Genomic DNA, 21,725 nt, shown 5'->3' on the forward strand with positions numbered 1-21,725 from the left:
TGACTGCAAGCGACCTATGGCTCTCCTGGGGCCAGGCACCCCCCTATGCCCACAGCTTCCTGGGACCAGAAGCACACAGGTGACTGCCACATCCCTGCACCTAAGGGCATCTGTGCAATCCTTTCCAAGTTCCCAGCAGGAGCTAAGAAAGCTCCCAATCCAGCAAGGACTGCGCAAGCATTGCTAGAGTTTTTGTCTGAGCAGGTTCTGAGGAAGTAGTCAGCCGATTTGGGTCATAGGCCACCAAGAGGCTCAGTGTTGGGAGGAAGATTCCAGTGTTTCTTTCATGCCGGCTACATATGGGTGCACCTGGCTCCTTTCATATGACGTTATGCTTTACATGACTAATGAAACACACAGAATGAATTTCCTAGAAAGCTGCTTATTTAGGCATTTTTAATGTTTCTCTCTGAAATAAAATGGCAAATGACCTTCACAGGCTGCTTATTATGTTAGAGAGACATTGCTGATTGAGAGGACATATTAAACCCCGCCTCCTCCACCCCTCCCCCACTCCGTACAGAGATACACACACACCGACGTCCCTAGCAACAGCATTAAGAATCTTTCTAAAGATCTCTTCAAATTCTCTCTCTGCCAAATGAAAGCTTAGCTGTTATGATGACTTCAGAAATAGTTTTGGACCCTTCTCCTGGGCACTGACTCTGGTATGTTATTTATACCTGGACCCAAATCAACTCCCAAATTTTGAATGTGACTCTGTAGCAAATCAGGAGAAAGTCTGGTTATAAATAAGAGGGTGTTATGTTAATCTTTGGCCTTGTAATTAATTAGAATGCTCGGAATGACCTCTCGTATTCCTGAAAATCTCCCCCTTTCTAGAGACAGCATCTCACTGTGGTGGCTGACGGGTCTCTGACACATGGCAGCTCTGGGGATGGGATCCAAGGCGAGGCTCAGTAACTCCTAAAACTTTCCAAAGGAGGGGCTCAGGTTAACTTTTCACAATTGTCTTAACTTTTCCTTTTCTCACTTAGAAGGTAAAATCTCTGAAACTTTTTCTTCTTCTTCTTCTTCTTCTTCTTCTTCTTCTTCTTCTTCTTCTTCTTCTTCTTCTTCCTCTCTCTCCTTAGATTTATTTGTCCATGAAGCATTACTATGAATAATCTAATTTGGTAATATTCATGCCTAGAAGCCTATTTTTTTCGTCAAGGATTAAGAAAAGAGTCAGGCTTTTGTAGCTTAAGCCTAAACTAGTGCCAGGTAAAACTTTACCCTTATCTCTAAAAAGACTTTGACTTTAATGCAGATTTACTTCAATTCCATATGCTGGGGAAAGCCAGGTGACTGGGTAATTCTACCAAGGTTAGGAGCTGCCTGAGAGGGGTCATGAGTTCAGCTGGACATGCAAACCTAAGGAGATGATGCCTTAGTAATAGCGGCCTCGCGTCCGGGAGCAAATGCTCCAGACGGAGTCATTATCATGCACCCATGTCCATTGCATGGATTCATCCATTCATTCCTCAATCCACTCTTCAACAGATGTGTATTATTAAGTACTTAGTAGCTGTGCCACTGTGGCACAGTGTGCCAAATACTTTAATGTCACCAAAAAGCTTAGCAATGAAGTATAAACTCCTTCCCACACCTTTAGCAAAATACTCCATAGTGTGGCTCTGCCTACCTCTGTAGACTCATTTCTTGACCCCTCCCTACTCACCCCCCATGCTGTGGCCCGTTTAAATGTCTTTCAGTTCTGTGGACCTGCTGTACTGTCTCTCAACTCGAGAATTCTGCATAGGATATTCTTCCATTTGAACACTTAAGTCCCTTTTGTCTGGCTAACTCATGCACAGCGCTGCAGCCTTGGCTTAAACATCATCTCCCAGGGATACTCTTCAAGCTCTTGGGCTGTTAGGGTCCCCACACCGTGGTCCTAGAGCACCTTATACTTGCCCATCGTGACATCTATCACATTTTGTTGCACTAACTTGCTTTCCAACAGCCATTCCCATTTTACTGTAGGAGTTAAGTGCAAAGCCTTTTATTCACTGCTCTATTTCCAGTCTGGCAGAGTTCCTGGCACATAGAAGGCATTCAATAAATATTTAGCGAGTGTTTTGTTGAAGTGCTTAGCATGTGTTTGTTGAATGAATGAATAAACCATTTCAAAGAATAACAGGGGTCTGAGAATTGAAAGGAACCCTAAAGTTCACTTAGTACATCTCATTTTTCTTGCCAGGTGGCAATCCACTGAAGTCTCCCCTCCTCTGATTATCCTTTCTCGATCATCTCAGCCCATAGTGATCACACACTTAGTTTGTCTCCCGCCTGCACCCAGCACTTTTAAGCACGTTCTTGCTTTCTGTTCTCCAGTTGTTTCCCAGACTTTGTCTCATCTCTACAAACGTATTCTCCATCATGCCCAGCATAAGCCTGAAATTATTTGATGCTTGATTCATTCAATAGCAAACATTTGAACAAGGAGTTGAATGATTGGAGTCTTGTTTTAGGAATATTAGTCTGGGGTTGGGGGAAGGATGGGTTGCATTGGCCAGACCTAGACAGGACTCTAATAATGACCACAGCACAGAGATACAATTTGAAAACAGCTTTGCGTTTTCTTTCCCTCCCTCTCCCATACCCCCAACCCATATCATAATACCTAAACACTAAGCATGTTTGTTCCCTACTCAGCACTACCCCTCCACCCAATTCTACCCCCACTGTTAGTTCACTTGCTTAGGTTATTTGTGAACATGTCTCACTGATGGAAGCTCCTTTCAAGACAGGGATTACATTAAAATTTTTTTTTTTTACATTTATTTATTTTTTGAGAGACATAGGCAGAGCACAAGTTGGGAAGGGGCAAAGAGAGAAGGAGACACAGAATCCGAAGCAGGCTCCAGGCTCCGAGCTGTCAGCACAGAGCCCGAAGCGGGGCTCAAACGCACAAACCGTGAGATCATGACCTGAGCCAAAGTCGGACGCTTAACCGACTGAGCCACCCAGGTGCCCCGAAGACAGGGATTACATTTTAATTCATTTTTATTTTCCTCCTCTAGCCCTTACACCCCCTGCCCAAGCTGGTGTTTAGCAGGTACTGAGTGCTCAGTAAATATGAAGAAAAACACCTTATTTATGCAAAGCACTGGATGAAGCACTATGGTGAGGTGGGGAACAAAGATGATGAGGTATCTTTTCAAAGATAAAGGGGATTGAGTTAGTGAGAGAGAATGAGTACTTCCTTATGGGATGCTTAGGGAAGATTCACAGAGAGGTTTGCATTTGCACTGGATCTGGCAGAATGAAGACCTCTAGAGGTTGAAAAGAAGAGAGGGAAATGGAGTCAATGCACAGAATTCCTAGCATGTTTAGGGAACAACCAGTAATCCAGTTGGGCTGGAGTAAATGTGGATGGGAAGATCTAATGGAATGTGGGCTGCAGAAAGAGGTCAGGGCTAAACTGGGGTGTGCGTGGATGTTCTGTTTGAGTTTGGGCTTTTTCCTACAGGAGACAGGGATTTGAGCAGGAGAATGTCAGGGATGAGGGTTAAGATCCCTCTGTTCTAGCCATCATGGACCCGGGACCAAAGCACTGAGAACCTGGAAGCAGGAAGACATTGATGGCGAGGGTCTATGGAAAAGGAGATTGGGAGCTGAAAGTTGGGTGCACTCTGGAAGAAGAACTTACAGGACTTGTCCGTGGTGTAGCTAAGAGCGGAGGAAGATGTGAGCATAAGAAAGAAGCTGAGGTTGACTTTTCAAGTTTCAACCTACATGATGGCGGATGATGGCGACAATCCATCAATGCCAGTGCACAAACACAGAGATAATATAGGTATTCAAGTCATGGTCTATGCACATTCTGAAGATAGAGAAAAGAGCAGGAGGCCGAATCCTGGGAGCCATGTGGAATGCTCCCCATGCTCCCCATGTGGGTGCCTGGACTGCTCTGAAGAAGCCATTCAACATCTGTAAAAGTAGTTAGTTCAGGCTGTGACAGATGGGCCAGCGACACATAGGGCCATGTGTAGGGGAACAGGTACAGAGTTTCCCCAGGAAGAGGACTTCCCCATGACATGGTTCCCATCTCAGAGTTGTTGAGCCTGGTGGAGCGAACTCCAGTTTGGGATGAGGAGTATTGAGCTTGAGTCCCCAGGCTGCTTCTCACCAGCTGGGTGACCTTGAGTGACCTTGGGCGAGTTACTTTCTCTCCACCAGGTCTCAGTTTTCCCACTTGGAAAATGAGGGAGCAGAGCCAGTTAAATTCAAAGGTTCCTTTTTAGTGGACTCTTCCCTGCTTTGTGAAGTGCAACGTTGAGAATTTCAGAATACTTGTGAAACTAGGCCAAGGCCCACCAACATCAGAAGCTAGCAATGTCCACTCTCTCCTGCAAATTCATGCCCATATTTTGAGAACGTCCATAGATCACCGCAGATGCGTGTCTGCCCTGCGGTTAGTTCCGTGTGGTTTGTTTGGAAGACATAAATTTAAATTGATCACTTTTTGATGACCTTTTTCTAACGATTTTTCACTCTTTTTTTTTCAGCAAAGATTTTTTTTTTTTAGGGGTGCCTTTTCATTGGAGTCTCAAAATTAAATTATGGGAAGAAAGCAGCAATCCCTTACTGTGGTCAGCAAAGAGTCTGGCCAGCCTACTTCCGCTCCCTAATCTCCTGACCTTCCTTAGGGCGAGGCCGCTCAGTAACGATTCTTTTTTCAAAAATAAAATGTGCTACTTATCAAAAGCTGCTAAAAAGGAGACAAAAAAAAAATAGGAAAAGAAAACTAACACCCCAGGGTGTATCTGAACATGCTTATTATGTGCGAAGTTGTTAGTAATGAATGTAAAACTCTTCCTCCTCCTCCCTTGCAATTACTAAGCCCCAAAGAAAAAAGGAAACAGGGGTGGGGGAAGGCAGGAGCTATTCAGTCCAAAGCAGACCTTTTCAAAAGGTGCAAACTGTTCATAGGCATGCTATTTCTTGATTATTTTGTTTTAAGCACTAGTTGACCTTTCAGATGAAAAGTAAAGGCCCCAAAATATCCTGAGAAACTCTTTTTTTTTTTCTCTAAGTCTTGGAGACCAGACTCATGACATTCAGAAAAGACTCTCCAAAACGAGATGGGCCGTGTGACTTCTGCCGTGATTTGATGACAGAGTGTTTATCGGAACTAATCATGTGAGATTTTCCAGTGTTGCATTTTTGAGAAATGGGATTCTCTTAAGGAGGTTACAAACACTTCACTGAAAGTTTTCCAAGAACAGCTTCATGCCGCCTCTCGCCAGCCTCTCGCCAGCCGGAGCACCGATGTGATAATCAGGGTCCGAGCTTCTGAAAAGTCTTCTTGTTCTGGCTGCCACCCTCCTTTCAGCCGTCATTAGAATTCTCAAGCTATGAATCCCCTATTGTCTGTGTGAGCCCGGGATCCCCCACACCACGCCGAGGAAGGAATGTGAACCTTCTAGGTCTGGTCCTAAGCCTCAACCCTATCCAGCAGGTCACAAAGCCCCATTTATACTTGGCTCCAAAGTTTTATCATAATTCTTTATCTGCTCAGCCCCATAGATCCTCTAGGGCAGTCAGGAGACGTTTGGTAATGAAGCCCATTTATCCTCATTTTCTCAATTGGCACACTTAAAGTTCTAATATTTATGTTCACACTGTCCTAATTTTGAATGTCAAAGGTACTATGCGAGACAAGGAGCATTGCCAAAGGATAATTGAACCGCACCGAAGAGTTCACCAGAGTCTGATGCGTGATGTGGTTTGTCATATTACCAGTCATTGCATCACAAATAGTTAACTTCAATAGCTTGGTGGAAACATAGTAACAAATGCTGCCATTTATCAAACACCTCTTCCTGTGTGGCATGCAGCGACGTCACTGAATTCTCACACTTTACGAAGAGGATTATCCACTTTTTATTGAAACTAAGGTTCAGAGAGATTAATTAACCTGTTTCTGTGTATTCAGAGGCTGAGCTTAGACTCAAACCCAGATCTCTGACTACAAAGCTCATGGCATCTGTACCTCACTCCTTTGCCTCTTACCAGAAATACAATTTGTGAGTCGTTTTAAATTAGCATAACACAGTTATTTTTCATCACAGATAAGCAAAGAATTTTAAACTTAGGGCTGTTAAAAAGGTTTTGGCCAACCGAGTAATGAGATCTCTTCTGATAAGTATTAGCATGCTGTCAGGTCAGAGTAGGAATTTGTGGCATATATTTCACCTATCAATAGGTGGCAGTATTCACCTAAATCTCTCCAAGAGGAATTAGCACAGGTCACTTACAACCATCCCCAAGGCCATCTACATTTTTTGATGCACTGGGTTTTATCATGAAGAGTAGCATTTACATAATTGGGCTACTAACTGGATCTTCATCATGCCTTCGGAGAGTGAGATTTGGACTCCAGTGGGTTGTTTGGGAGAGGGATGCGCCATCACAGAGACCTTGGGACCCCTCTCTATTCGCAACATTCATTTTGGCCATTTCCTTGAGGGAGGTCTTTGTTTGCAACTGGAAGCCAAAGATGATTTGGGGGTCTTCGTTTACTTTAAGAATGTTCAGCAGAATTTTCAAATAATTTAAAAATGAAATTATTAATACCCTAAGATTTGATAATTCATACATTCATAATTCAGAGAAAGTTTGCTCAGATCAGGACAATAAAGCAACCGGCAGACCTCATGGTTTCAAAGTGGTTTCAAGACCTATGTGCATGTATACTCGCCCATCAAAACATATGAATCTTCACCAGGATGCATGAAAACTGGAGTCCATAAAGTAAGTGCTCAATACACAAGTCAAAGTGGACAAGTTGATGAGGCCAAGTACCAAAGGATTAAATGACCTCTGGGTTTTAGGCAGACTCTTCCTCTTTTTCTTATTCCTCTGTAACCTCCCCTTCTTCCTTCTCCTTTTTTCATAAAAAAAAATCTTAATATCAAAAATATCTTTAGTTAAAAGTATTAGCACAGAATCTGTCTCTATCTGCTGGCTGCTAATAAGAGTCTGCCTGGTAGGATACAGTTTTACAAAGTCAGGAAAACAGGTATGGTCATGGATAAAAGGATAAGCTGAGAAATTCTCAGGCCTATTTTTATGTTCGCCCCCCCCCCTTTTCATTTGGGATACTTGGAACTGATCATCATAAATGATGGACCAAGAAGCACCGAGAAATTACATAAGATGAGGAGTCCTGACTCAGAAATTAAGAAGTTGACTCAAGTGAAGATTCTCAGGAGACTGGATTCTCTCGAAAGAATTCAGATTGGCTGGTGGATGAAGGCAGAAGTCTTCAGAGATGGCATCTTAACTTTTTTTACGTTCCCAAAAGGGACGAGTATCTTTCTCTGTGCTCACTGTGGCATTTGGAACCATGTTAGCGCTCACGGCATAGTCTACCTTCGTTAGAGTTACTTGTGGCCCCACTTTCCTGGACCGAGACCTCCAGGAGGGCAAGACTCATACCATCCTAACTTTTGAATTGGCTTCTCAGCTCAATGACCTGGGCCTTGTGTATGCTAGATGATGTTCTGTACATACATACGTTTAGCGGAACTGAATTAAAGAGAATTCATATGAATGCATTTTATATTTCTGCCCGTAGGTTAAAAGAGAAATTGCAGCTTGGGTGTTGGAAACCTTGCACAGGTCACATTTCTTGTTTGTCATACGGTTCTTCCATTTTAGGGCCGCATTGGTAAGTGACCGTAGGCATCCCATGCCAAAGCCGACACCACCCCCGGAACTATTAGTTAACTCATTTTATATCCTGGGCAAGGCCATCTTATTTTTGTAGGATGCCCCGGCCACATGAAGGTTAAATGCAGAGGCAGGCAAAAAAGCCATTATAAGGGACGTTAAGTGACCCACATTTACTGTATCATGCCAATCACTAATGTTTCCTGCTTTTGTGGTTTAGAGACCCAACCTGCACTAAAAAGTCGAACACTACAATGCTGTTTCCTAACGGTAGCTCTCATTGTTTCCCATATTAGGGCATAGCAAAGCACAAGGGGAGACATTCATCTTCAAAAGCTTACAAAATTACATTCAACCCATTAGGCATATCAGGAGCTATTGCCACGCTCGGGAAATGAATTACCCAGCTGAATATCACGGGCATAATGAAGTTGTCAGCAGCCAACAGTGTGGCTGTAGATTGTCTGATTATGTGTTGGCTGTGCTGGCCATTCAGGGACACACCAGGAAGGAAGTCATTGTCATACCGTCCACAACATTCTCAGCCCTGTCCCCAGCCACGGTAATAAACCTGATATCCTGAGAAGCACATGGAAAACAACAATAACAGCAACAAACGACAAAAAGCATGCCCTTATTCCTGGCATGGCTGGAGTGTGTCCCTTCCTGGGGCTCCCATCTGTCATCTTCTTTAAAAAAAATGACCATGACAAGGAGTGCAAGTTTAGATTCTGGCCCTCCAAACAAACATTTCACAATGGGCTTCCTTAGCCTTTGTTAACCTCAAAATAAACAGCAGTCCAGCAAGAGAGCTTTAACTACGTGGGTGGGATTTACACCTCTCCTGTGAGTCAAAGATGGAGGCAGCCTGAGTTGTTCTTTTCTGCGGAAGGATCTGCCAAAGCAGGGTGATACAGGTAGTGTCTCTTGACATCAACCGGAATCTTCCCAAAGATTCTCTTGGCTTTTTTTTAACCCAAACCACAAAAAACCCATAACAAAACAAAACAAAACAGAACAAAACAAAACAAAACAAAACAAAAAAGAAGCCAAACAACTTGAAGCTTTCTCCTCTCTTAATTGAGCAGGTTAAACTAGATGACCTTGAAGCAACTCCAAGCTCTAATATGCTATGATATCAAAAGGCCACTAGAGCACATAGCACATAAAAGAACACCTGCCACAAAGACAAAATGCTTTATTTCTACCCAGCTTCTCAGTTTGTATCGGAAATAGGTTCTCATGCTTTAGAACCAACATGCATGAACTTTCTTTTCCTCTAGTGCAATGAAATCTGCTTTAAGCAGGTGTTATTTATCAAGAATGCTTGCTTTAAAAATAAAAAAGAACGTTGGTGTATTTCACTCACTAACAGAATCCTATATCTATTCATGTTTTCTTTGGATAAAACCAACAAGATGTTGCTGTTGGTGGGACTGGTTCTCTTCATGTACTTACCACATTGCACGTGAGCACTGGACCCTTTGATTACCTGAGGTGGCCCCACTCAGTGGGGAGTGATTTGCATGAGTAATCTGGGTAGTTCTGGTGGTCAGGCAAGCTGTAGAGCAAATTCTTCTCTCTCCACCCTCATTTGTTTTTGTCTCCTGGGCAATAGGATTTCATAAACAATAGGTTTTCATAAACTCATCTGGGGAAACTTTTTTTGGAGTTTGAGTTCAGGTTTCAGTTGGATTCTAGGCCCCTAGACCGAATGTCAGAGAGGGTCCTCTGGCCCTTGGTTAGCTGATAAATAAATCTCAAGAGGTCCTCCCTCTTTTCTAGGTTTTCTTTCTTTATTTACTCTAGCCCGAGAGTTCCTTAGATGATCCCCATGTGTCTGGCTTGGGATCCAGTCTCCTGCCAACCTGCTCACCTGCCCAGCCCCACCAGAAACACCCCACCAATTTGACAAATAATTTATCTCCATGACTTCATGACACCAAATCTTAGTAGAGAAGAGAGAATTCTTTGTCACTAATCATGGTGAGAATTCAAAATACTGAAGTAAAGGAGAAGTGAGGATGTTCATCATCTTTGCACATCCAAACACAGTCATGAAGACCTATCCTGGGTTGTAAGACCCAGCAATTATAAAGGGAGTCTACAATGTCACTTAAACGCTGGACCACAAGTGGCACTTTATCCATTCAAATTACTCTCTGATGAAAGGGAAAACTTCTTCCCCTTTCTCCTAACAATGTCAGATCAGGTTTGCCATACAAATTCCAGAAGCATCTGACCTAAAGCACACAGCAGCAAAAAGGCATTTAATGAATTAGAGAGGAAAGAAAAACAGAGGAAGAATCAAAAGGAAAGTTAAAGAGGTTGTAATAACAGTACTTTTAAAGAAGGCTTTAAAGATTCACCCCGTTAACTTTTAGCCCCATTTCTATTATTCCCGTCTTCCCTTGCAGACACTGGCACAGCCCCTTTCTTTCTGGCCTACTTCTTCTGTCTCCAGACTTCTGTCCCACTTCCCTTTCTTCTCTCCGTCCCAGAGTCTGAACCCCCATGACAGCAGGCCCATGAAGGGCTGAATGGGGTGCTCCGGTCACTTTGTAAGATGGCTCAGTGCAGAGCTTTTTCAAGGACCGCATATGCCAAGTACTCAAAGTAATTCTTCTATGGCATTGTCAGACTTGCCGGATGCACCTCGCAGGAGAGGGAGGCATTGAATGGATTTAGAGGCTCAATGGCTTATTCACTTCATTCAGTATTTGGGGGAAAATCCAAGACTTTGCTCAGAGAGGATTAAAAGGACTGCAACGAGCACTCTTCATCAGTGCTGCCCGCCTAGCTAGGTCAGCCTCCTCCTGGTTTGAAAGGAGGTCACAAAACCTTGCTGATGTCTCCGTTCCTCAACGTTCGAACTCAGTGTATCAAACACAACCAGAGCTAGTTATTCTAAGTGATTTACCTGCGACATCAAGGAAATGTAGGGATTTTTCTGTAACAGTCCCACTCTAAAATGCATTTCCTTCTCAAATGAACACACGTGTGCACACACACACACATACACACACACACACACAACCCTTGCTGCATAGTCACCATCTCTTCCAGATATGTAAGTGAGAAAATCAAGTGCTTAGGAGCATTTACACTTCATCAACCAAGTATTAATTTAGTGCAATGTGGCATATGGACAGGAGAAATTGTGGCTATTTTAACTGACTGAAACAAAACCACACAGGCTGAAAAGAATTACATGTAACCTAGTGAAACACACTTGTCCTTGAACAAGAAGAGTTTATTTTGAGCTTGGCAGGACTGAGTGGTTGAGACAGAGTAGATTCCTGCGTGAGAAGGCATCAGGCGTCACACAAAGACCCCAGGCTTAGACAGGAGTGGTTTTGAGCTCTGCCTGAAAAAGAATCACTGCTGCTTTCCATTAACCTGAAATCATTCCCCTCTTCCTTTCTCCACACCAGTACCTTTATCTGCAGCACCCCTGCCTGGTAGGCCCTGAGGTTCAAGGTGCTGTCGAAAGTGGCAGATAAGGAAGGTGAACTCTCGGGTCCACTGCAGGAAAAAGTCTAGGATATTGGAAATGAAATGCCAGTGAGGGTCAGGAGACGCAGATAAAAGGTTTGCTACTTGTCAGCGGTGAAGCTCTGGCAAGTCACCTGACTTCTGAGTCTCAATTTTCTCATGTAAAAAATGGAATTAATAGTAGTCACCCTGCAAAAGGCCTGAATAGATACATCACAACAGAAGGTTTACAAATGGCCAGTAAGCACACGAAAAGGTGCTCAACTTGAATAGTCATCAGAGAATTGCAGAATAAAACTACCATGAGATACCAGTGTATGCCCACGAGAATGGCAGACATCCAATGTCGGTGGGGGTGTGGAACAACTGGAACGCACATAGATGGTTGATGGGAGTGTGAAACGGTATAATAACCTTAGAGAACTGTTTGGCAAGTTTTTACAAAATTAAATACAACGTGCCTTATGATTCAGCAATTCTGCTTTGGGTTTTACCCAAAAGAGAGGAAAAGAAATACCCACAGAAAGAATTGTACAAGAATATTTATAGCAGCTTTGGTCAAAATCACCAATCTGGAAACAGTTGGAATGTCATCAATAGAATAATGGATGCATAAACTGTGCTATACTTATTCTATGGAATATTACTCAATAATAAAAAGGAATGAACTATGGAGCCACATAACAATGTGACTGAATGAATCACAAAAAAAAAAAAAAACAAAAAAACCCACCAACACCACAACAACATTATGTTGAGCAAAAGAAGCCAGACACAATAGAATACTTACAACATGATGGCATGTCTGTGAAGATATCTGGCAAACTGATCACAATAGGGATAGAAATCAAAACAGTGGTTGCCTAGGCCTGGGGAATGGGAATAGCTGACTGGATGGTAGTAGAAGGAAACCACCGGGTATGTTGGAAATGTTCTATATTTGATTGAGGTTGTCAGGAGGGTGTATTCAATTATTGAAACATATCTAACCAAACACTTAAAATCTATTCATTTTATTGTATGTAAATTTAAAGAAATAAATGTCTGCTCTAGCTACCTTACAGAGATGTTGGAAGGCTGAATGAGAAGGTGAATAGAAATGCCATGTAAATCTGCATTGTTGTTGTTCAATAGATAAAACCAAGCACAGACCATTTATGGACAGGCATATGGAAGCCAGGTACAGATCCCAGGATGTGAACCCAGGCTCCAGCCCAAGGACCAAGCCCATGCTACTAGCCCATGCGATGTCTTTGTGAGAATAAGAAAAGCAAAGCTCTTCTTTTCCCCCTCACTGTGACCCACTGCTTAGAGAGCAGAGATTGGCTGAATGTCACCAACATTTTACCCACTGGGCCAGGCCTATTTGTACCAGGAACAATCTGCATGGCTCTATACGAGGGCTCTCTTCAAGGCCTTTGTACATACTGTTCCATTTGTCCGTGTCACAAGACTGGCTCTCTTTGACACTTCAGATCTTGGTTTAAATGCCATTTCCTTATGGAGGAAATATTCCGCCCTCAACCCCATGAGTCTTTATCTCAACACCTTTGGGCCTAGAAGCACCAGCCATAATTTGTAATTAGTATTTCCTTTCCTGGTCTTTCTCTGTCTCCTCCTTCTACACTATGTTTTCCATAGGGGCAGGGAGCCCACCTCTTGGTGAACAAGAGGTATAATACCCCAGGGTATAGAAGAGTGCCTAGCACATGGCAGATGATTTACAAATGTTTGTTGAGTGACATGGTCTGATAGAAGTTTGGGGAGGTAGGAAGTTGAAAGCTAGTGACTTTCCCAGTGGGTGATCAGGTAGGGATACACTTGGCTATATAACTGGAGACCCGCAGGGAAAAAGGTTTCAGGGAGGACCATGGGAGGCCAGAGACCTGGCAGCTAGGATGGCTGGGATTAGGAGTAAGACACCAAGAATGGGTAATAACATCAACGTACAAAAAACAATATTTTGGTGTCAAATTTTTATATTTTACAATAATAACATTTTGCTAACGTGCTCTTGATTGGCCATAAGATTTTTCTAGCTTGCTTTTCTGGAAATTCATTTTTTTTTTGGTCATCAAGATTTATAATTTTAGTAACTTTATTTTCAGTTGGTATAACTGAAAGCAAATCAGTTATTAAGCTTATTCTTGGCAAATGCAAGATCATAGATACTTTTTGATAATTTTTGATTTTGAGAGGATCTTTCTGTTGATACAGTTATTACTGGACCTGTTAAGAGTATTTTAGAAGTATTAATAATAATTAGATAAATTTTTTATAATTTTGAAATATCCTTTTTAGTATATCTACAGCTGATGATTCTTGCAGAACCATTTTTCTGAAGATTTAGCTCTTTAAACAAGTTCATTTTGAATAAATATAAACTCAATTTTGAATGTAAATGTATACAGTGGCCTTTTAATATTTCCGCTGACATTTCCTGAAACTTGTGTAGGTCATATAAGAAACTGAAACTGGGGCTTGGGTGCCTGGGTGGCTCAGTCGGTTGAGTGTCCGACTTCGGCTCAGGTCACGATCTCACAGCTTGTGAGTTCAAACCCCACGTCAGGCTCTGTGCTGACAGTTCAGAGCCTGGAGCCTGCTTCAGATTCTGTATTTCCCTCTCTCTCTGCCCCAACCCACTCACATTCTGTCCCTGTCTCTCTCAAAAATAAATAAACATTAAAAAAAAAAAAAGAAACTAAAAGTGGGGCTATCATTACAGATATTTAAAAGAATAATAAGGAAATGCAATGAATAATTCTACAAATAGAAATTTTACAACTTAGATGAAATAGACCACTTTTTCAAAAAACCCAGACTACTGCAATTGCCAATATGAAACAAGTCACTTGAATAGTCCTTTAATTGTTAGGGAAATTCATTCATAATTTTAAAACACCCAAAAAAGAAATCTCCAGGCCCAGGTGGTTTCGCTGGAGAATTTTACCAAATATTTAAAGGAAAATTAACACCAATTTTACACAATCTCTTGCAGAACATAGAAGAGGGGAGAATGCATCCCGATTCATCTTATGAAACTAATATTTACCCTGGCAAAGAAAACAAAGACAGTGCCAAAAATAAGACCACACACTACTATTCCTCATAAATATTATTGTAAAAATCATTAACCAAAGCGTCCGACTTCAGCCAGGTCACGATCTCGCGGTCTGTGAGTTCGAGCCCCGCGTCGGGCTCTGGGCTGATGGCTCGGAGCCTGGAGCCTGTTTCCGATTCTGTGTCTCCCTCTCTCTCTGCCCCTCCCCCATTCATGCTCTGTCTCTCTCTGTCCCAAAAATAAATAAAAAACGTTGAAAAAAAAATTAAAAAAAAATCATTAACCAAATATTAGCAATAGAATCCAACAATATATAAAAGAATTAATTATACACCATGACCAAGTGGCATGTATTCAAGGCATGCAAGGCTGGTTCAATATTTGAAAATCAATCAATGTAATTCATCATATCAACAGACTAAAGAAAAAAAAAACCTCACATTATCATTTCAATTGATGCAGAAAAAGTGTTAGGCAATATTCAACACTCATTCATGATTATTACTCTAAGAAAGATAGTATTAGAGGGAGCATCCTCAGCTTAATAAAGAATATCTACCAAGAAATCTATGTCTAACATGATAGTAAATGTTGAAAGACTGAATGCTTTCCCCCTGAGATCTGGGGCACATCATGGATGTCAGCTCTCATTGTTCCTCTTTATCACAGTACTGGGATTCTTTTTTTTTTTTTTTTTTAACTTTTTTAAAGGTTTATTTATTTATTTTGAGAGGTGGAGAGGGGCAGAGAGAGGGAGAGAGAGACTCTCAAGCAGGCTACGCACTGTCAGTGCAAAGCCCAACATGGGGCTCAAACCCACGAACCATGAGATCATAACCTAAGCTGAAATTAAGAGTCAGATGTTTAACTGACTGAGCCACCCAGGTGCCCCAGTACTGGGAGTTCTTGTAGTAAGAAGTGTATGTAGTAAAGCAAGGAGAGAAAATAAAAGACATACAGATACAAAAGGAAGAACTGAAAGTGTCCTTATTTGCAGACAAAATGATTATCTACATAGACAGTGCCAAGGAATCTACAAAAGATTCCTAGCACTAGTAAGTGAATTCAACAAAGACAGGATACGAAAGGAACACACAAAACTTAATTGTATTTCTGTATACTTGCAATAAATGTATAGACACTGAATTTAAAACTGCAATACCATTTGCAGTTTTCCCTAGAAATGAAATCTTAGGTATAAGTCTAAAAATCGTGTACAGGATCTGTATGCTGACTATAAAACACTGATGTAAAAAATCAAAGATCTTAATAAATGGAGAGACATAACATATCCATGGATTAGAAGATACAACATAGTCAAGATGCCAATTCTCCCCAAGTTGACATCTAGTTTTAATACAATTCCTACCAAAGTCTCAGCAAGAATTTTTGTAGGTAGAGGGCAGATTTTTCTAAAACATAGGTAGGAGGCAAAGGAATTAGGGTACGTTCAACAATTCTGAAAAAGGAAACTAAGCTGGGAAGAGCCAGTCTACTCAATTTCAAGACTTATTATCTAACTGCAGTGATGAAAACTGTGTGGTACTGGCAGAGGGAGAGGCGCATAGATCGATGGGACAGAATAAATAAATTAGAAACTAACCTACACAAATATGCCCAACTGGGTTCCTCTGACAAAGTTGCAAAAGTAACCAACAGAGGGAGGATAGCCTTTCAATGAGTTGTGCTGAAGCAGATAAACATCTATAGGAAAAAAAAAAAAAAAAGAAAGAAGGAAAAAAGAAAAAACAATAAAAGAAACTTGACCTAAGCCTCACACTTGATACAATCATGAGCTAAAATGTAACATGTAAACCATAACCCTCTAGAAACACAGAGGAGAAAGTCTTCAGGATCTAGGACTCCGCAAAGAGTTCTTAGACTTGATGCCAAAAGCACACTGCATAAAATGAAAAACTGATAAACTGGGCTTCATCCAAATGAAATTTTGCTTTGTGAAAGGATGAAAAGACAAGCTGCAGAATGGGGAAAGAGATTTCCTAGCCGCGTATCTGACAAAGAACTGGTATCCAGAATACACAAAGAATTCTCAAATGGGCAAAAGATATAAAGAGACATTTTACCAAAGGGGATATTCAGATGGCACATAAGCCATAAACACATGATATTATACTCACCATCATTAGCCATTAGGGGAACACACAATGAGAGGCCACTACAAACCAAGCAGAATGGCTAAAATAAAAAAATAGTGACAACACCAAATGGTGGCAAGGATGCAGAGAAAGTGGATTACTCATGGTGCCAGTGGGGATGTAAAATGGTATAGTCACTCTGGAAAACTGGGAATTTCTTAAAGCGCTAACCATGCAAATGACCTATGTCCCAGCAATTGCACTACTTAGGCATTTATCTTAGAGAGATGAAGACTAGTTTTGGCACATGTACACGAATGTCTATAGCAGCTGTATTTATAATAGCCCCAAACTAGGAATAAACTAGATATTCTTCAATGGAAAGATGGTTAAACAAATAGCCATAATATGGAATACTACTCAGCAATAATAAGGAACAGACTTCTGGGGCGCCTGGGTGGCTCAGTCGGTTGAGCGTCCAGCTTCGGCTCAGGTCATGATCTCATGGCTTGTGAGTTCGAGCCCCGCATTGGGCTCTGTGCTGACAGCTCAGAGCCTGGAGCCTGCTTCTGATTCTGTGTCTCCTACTCTCTCTGCCCCTCCCCAGCTCATGCTCTGTCTCTCCCTCTCTCTCTCTCTCAATAATAAATGTAAAAAAAAAAAATTAAAATAAGGAACAGACTTTGGATACACATGACAACCTAGGTAAATTCTAAAGAATTATGCTGAGTAAAAAAAGTCAGTCTTAAATGGTTACATACTGTATTATTCCATTTATAGGACATTCTTGAAATGCAAAAATATTAAAATGGAGAAGAGATTAGTAGTTGTCAGGGGTTAAGGAGGGAGTGGGTGTGGTTATAAAACTAAAGGGCAACGGCAAGGATCTTTGTGGTGACAGAAGTGTTCTGTTTTTTTTTTTTTTTTTTTTAATTTTTTAAATGTTTATTTATTTTTGACAGAGAGAGAAAGAGAGAGAGAGAGAGAGAGAGAGTATGAGTGGAGGAGGGGCAGAGAAAGAAGGAGGCCCAGAATTTGAAGCAGGATCCAGGCCCTGAGCTGTCAGCACAGAGCCCGATGTGGCACTCAAACTCACAAACTGCAAGATCATGACCTGAGCCGAAGTCAGATGCTCAACCGACTGAGCCACCCAGGCGCCCTAGAAGTGTTCTGTTTCTTGACTGTGTCAATATCAGTATCCTGATACTGATATTGTTGTCATAAGATGCAAGATGTTATAATCAGAGAAAACTTTGGGATCTCCTTGTGTTATTTCTTACAATAGCATCTGAACCTACGGTTATTTCAAAATTAAAAGTTTAAATTTTTTCTTAATGTTTATTTATTTTGAGAGAGAGACAGAATGCAAGTGGGTCAGGGGCAGAGAGAGAGGGAGACACAGAAGCTGAAGCAGGCTCCAGGCTCTGAGCTGTCAGCACAGAGTCCCACGCGGGGCTCGAACCCATGAACTGTGAGATCATGACCTGAGCCGAAGTCCGACGCTCAACCGACTGAGCCACCCAGGTGCCCACCAAATTAAAAGTTTAGTTAGGGGCGCCTGGGCGGTTCAGTTGGTTAAGCTAGTGATTCTTGATTTCGGCTCAAGTCACAATCTCACAGTTGTGAGATCAAGCCCCACACTGGGCTCTGCGCTGCTTGAGATTCTCTCTCTCCCTTCCCCTCTGCCCATTTCCCCTGCTTGCATTCTCTCTCTCTCTCTCTCTCTCTCTTAAAAATAATATTTATGATTAAAAAGTTGATCAGCTGTGAAAATAGTCTGCTTCAGTTGTCTGATATTTAACCTCCATCAGTGCTTCTGTGGTATGAAAGCAGACGCAAGCACAGAGGACTGGTTCTGGTAACACCGTGCCTATGTGTACCTGGAGGGCAGCAAGCTGGTGCAGAAGGGCAGAGAGATTTTGTACAAACAAGTTTTCTAGTGGTGTGAGGGTATGTTACCTGACATACTGCTTACCCAGGATCTAGTGCAGGGCTTTGCACAAAATTAAAAATCAGTAAGTAGCTACTGAAGGTAATATTGAATAAAAGGATACTTTCAGAAATCTGCTGTTTTTGCCTCAGAGTTGGACTGTTTGCTTGTTCCTCAAATCTAATGGAATTGTTGGCCCTCAGATTCCCTAGCAGTGACAAGGCAAAGATAAAGTTACTTGCCTGAAAATTTGGTATGCAACTCACTCAGCAATCAAAGGAACTAGAAAGCCAAAGGAAGCCAAAGCGAGCCAAAGCAAGTGGTCTTGTAGAGTAGACAGAGCATGGGTTGTGAATTCTTTCACCCAACAAATCCATTCCGGAGACATTATCCTGCAGTTATCCGTCCGCAAATGTGCAATTGCATATAAACAGTGCACATTTCATTGCTTCTGGTTGCCAAAAGTTGGAAAAAAAAATATTCAATAGATTTAAATATACCATGACAATCCTCATAATGAAATACCATGCAACTATTAAAAAGGATCTGGTGCATAGGTATTATTGACACAGAAAGATACTCAAGAAAAAAATTTAAAAGCAAGTTCTAGAACAGTTCTAATTTTTTTGTATAAAAAATGTATACGTATGTCTCTAGGTTTAGTAGTATATACTAAAAAAATAGGAAAAAAATGTACTCTGTGCTATGAACATGGTTATCTTGGGAGAAAGTAGGATTATGAGGGACTTTAACTCAGTTCTCTATTTCTGTATGTTTGAATAGGTTATACTGATATTGATAACTTCTGTAAATCACACAAAGGTGTTTTCTTTACAATTTTTTTAAATGTTTATTTATTATTGAGAGACAGAGACAGAGCATGAGCAGGGGAGGGGCAGAGAGAGAGGGAGACACAGGATCCGAAGCAGGCTCCAGGCTCTGAGTTGTCAGCACAGAGCCCGACGCAGGGCTGGAACTCGTCAACTGCGAGATCATGACCTGAGCCGAAGTCGGATGCTCAGCCTAGTGAACCACCCAGGGGCCCCCAAAGGTGTTTTTCTTTTAATGATGGAGGATGGCCCTTGGAGTTTGAAAGACTTGTGTTTGAAATTCAACACTTCCATTAACTATAAATTTGGACAACTTACTTCATCTCTCCAATAAGTATGTTTAGGGGCCCCACTTTCCTTGTCTGTAAAATGGGGATAATCCTACTTACCTTACAAAGTTATCATGTGAATTCAGTGAAGGAAAACAAACATTTGCTCTGGGGCCTGGGTCAAAGCAGTTATTTTATAAAATACAATTTGTATGCATTTGCCACTGCCTCGGCTGTGGGAGAGTGCCAGATTTCTGATTAGGGCCCTTGTCTACAACTTCTCAACTGTAGAAAATATTTATAGCCATAAGGCCTGTTGACTCATTGAATTTCCAAGACTGGCTACTTCCTGTCAGGTGTTTCCTGTTCTCATCCAAGACCCAAAATAAAAGCAATATGCAGTTTCAATACCCAGGTTTGGTGTTCGTGGTCTGTAGACATGCCCTTCCTTCACCCTTCATTCAGCCACCCAGATCCAGGATTTCACTGTCGCACATCTACTGGCAAGCTAGCTCAGTATAGACAGAAGTCCTTCAAAACTCTGAATCTTCATCATCTAACGAGCTCACCTCTTCTGCACCGATGGCAAAGCTATCAGGGCATTGCTTGACGGGACTTCTTACCTGTACCTTTGAGAGATGAGAAAAGTCCACACGAGAAAGCCTCAGGTTGGGCCATTAATTATATTACCCACTTCTAATGTCATATGGTGAAAGTGGGATGAGGTAAGCCAGCATTTTAGGGCATTTTGAATTAAACTGAGCCATTATGACTGTGTCCTACATTATTATATGCTGTGTACTGGGAGACTCTGTGATCCTTCGTGTCCAGAAAGAGGCACTCCAATCCAGCAGTGAGCAGGCTGCCAGAAAGGAGCCGGACCAGAGTTTAACTCAAGCTGATTGGTAGAAGAGGTGACAAATCTGGATCTGATGCAGGTCAAACAAGCCTAGATAGTCCCTCTCATGGCCGAGGTGCGACACTAATGCATGGCTCATTTCTGCCTGTGCTGTGGATGTCTGGGGATTATGTGAGCCCTTTTGATGACAGCAAACCCACTAACTCTGGAGGAATGCCATCTTTACGAAACTTTGTGAGAACACTTCCTATGGCTGTTGATACATGCCGCTGGCTCCTGTTTTCTCTCTCTAGGGATGATGCGGAAAACTAGATTAGAAAACAATTACCGTGTTTTAGAATTAGTGGTTTCAATTCTTTCAGACTGCTTGTGTGCATGAGCTTCCGGTGCTGAACTCTGGGATTTGATTAAGGTGGAGGGACCCAAAATCTGAGGAGCAGACCTCCCAATTCGGAAGTACGGATAGGGGGCTCTCAGCCTGATGGACAAACAGTCAGATACCTGAGGACTCTATCACAACACCCTGCCGATTATTGCCATCTGCCTGTGAGACTGATCTTTCTCTTGCCCTCAGAGCCCTGCAGGAACAGCAAGGGAAGATGTCATTTTTGCAAACGCATAGCTTCTCGAGCTTGGTATCTGACCCATCAATACTGACCTTGGGACTTGCAGTTTGATTCATTTTCTTAAAAAAAAACAAAACAAAACGCAATTTCCTGTGTCTAAGGAGGGGGGAAAGGTTAAAAAATATCATTATAAAGGCTCCAAAGATTTTTAGGACATCAAATTGCTCTGACAAACCATTTTTATGAGTTAAGTGTAAAGGAAACAGAAACATACGGATTAAATTTCCCTTAAAATACACATGGGCTTAAAAATTAAGGGGGAAAGAAGGACTTGGCAATGTGGGTTTCAGACTTTGCCAAACCCCAACTCCTGAGAAATAACTTGAGATGCTTGACGAACCCAAAAAGCAGCTGGGTTTGCCCTGTGCCCTCACTGAGCGACATCTAGAGTCCCATGTGATTGGAAGCTGTGTAACTGAAATATGCTAATTTATAAAGTCATGCTCTGATTCTTCAAACTCCCCCAAACAGTCCCTGTTCATAAAATTTTCCCCTGAAGGCCTCGTCCTCCTCCGGGTTCTCCTTGTATCCAGGCAAAATCACAGACCAGCATTATAATTCCCATTTCATGGATGAAAACATCCGAGCTCGATGAGGTTTAAACGAGATGGTTGGTGGCAGCTTTCTCAAGACAGAAAATTTACCCATATGCACCCCACACCTGCCTTGGGAATAAAAGAAAGTCACTGGTTCATTAAGTTCTATAATGGATCCATAGACAGATGGCCAGTATAAACCCCCCATCGAGCACTGAGAATTCAGAGCAGTGTGTATGAATTTGTATGGTATTCATTCATTCGTACATTCCATAAACAAATGCTTATGGAACACAAATGCACTACTGGGATCACAAAAGAGAACAGGAGAAGGAGCAGC

General features: G+C 41.8%; 1 protein-coding gene across 1 annotated transcript in view; it reads right to left on the reverse strand.

Moving 5' to 3' along the window:
• Positions 1 to 21,725, reverse strand: part of ANKFN1 (ankyrin repeat and fibronectin type III domain containing 1) — a 297,332-nt gene that overhangs the window by 150,680 nt on the left and 124,927 nt on the right. The window lies entirely within an intron of this gene.

The sequence above is a fragment of the Panthera tigris genome, chromosome E1, assembly GCF_018350195.1.
Source record: "Panthera tigris isolate Pti1 chromosome E1, P.tigris_Pti1_mat1.1, whole genome shotgun sequence".
NCBI classification, from domain to species: domain Eukaryota; kingdom Metazoa; phylum Chordata; class Mammalia; order Carnivora; family Felidae; genus Panthera; species Panthera tigris.